Consider the following 487-nt stretch of genomic DNA (forward strand, 5'->3'; position numbering starts at 1 on the left):
AAGAGTTTCAGCTCACAGAACAGGCAGTGGGTGGAGCCCGGATGCTAAATTATGCAGATTTTCACTCCTGGTGTCAGTCGCAGCAAGAAGAGTAACTACAGGTTGTGTCTGACTGTGAAGTTTAGAATGGATGAGGAAAGATCGGTTGTAATTATCTTCCACCCCCTCTGTGATCCCTGTAAATAACCGAGGGAAGGAAGTGACCGCTCGCCGTGAGGTGAAAGTGTTTGTTTGTGGGTGGGGAGCAGCGCGGTGGGAGCTGGTAGTTAAGACTATACTTTTAAGGATCATTTCTATAGTCTGTGACTGAGAAATTGAGCACTAAAAAGTTTGGTCTCTGCAACCACGAGGAAGAGTTGTGGTGTTTCCTCCTGAGCAGGAAGCAGCTGGTGAGCGTTGTTTTCTACAGTGGCTCTCAGGTCTTGATGACTGTTCCCTTCTCCCCATTGTGGGGAGCTGTGGAGGGAGGAGACATTGTCTGAGTGGT

The 487-nt window shown here is 48.7% G+C and overlaps 1 non-coding gene across 1 annotated transcript; it reads left to right on the forward strand.

Moving 5' to 3' along the window:
• Positions 1-268: 268 nt before the first annotated feature.
• Positions 269-487, forward strand: LOC140202374 (small nucleolar RNA U3). Its single transcript, XR_011887089.1, has one exon. It is a non-coding gene; the product is annotated as a small nucleolar RNA U3 (small nucleolar RNA).

This window comes from Mobula birostris, chromosome 8 (genome assembly GCF_030028105.1).
Source record: "Mobula birostris isolate sMobBir1 chromosome 8, sMobBir1.hap1, whole genome shotgun sequence".
In the NCBI taxonomy this organism is placed as follows: Eukaryota; Metazoa; Chordata; class Chondrichthyes; order Myliobatiformes; family Myliobatidae; genus Mobula; species Mobula birostris.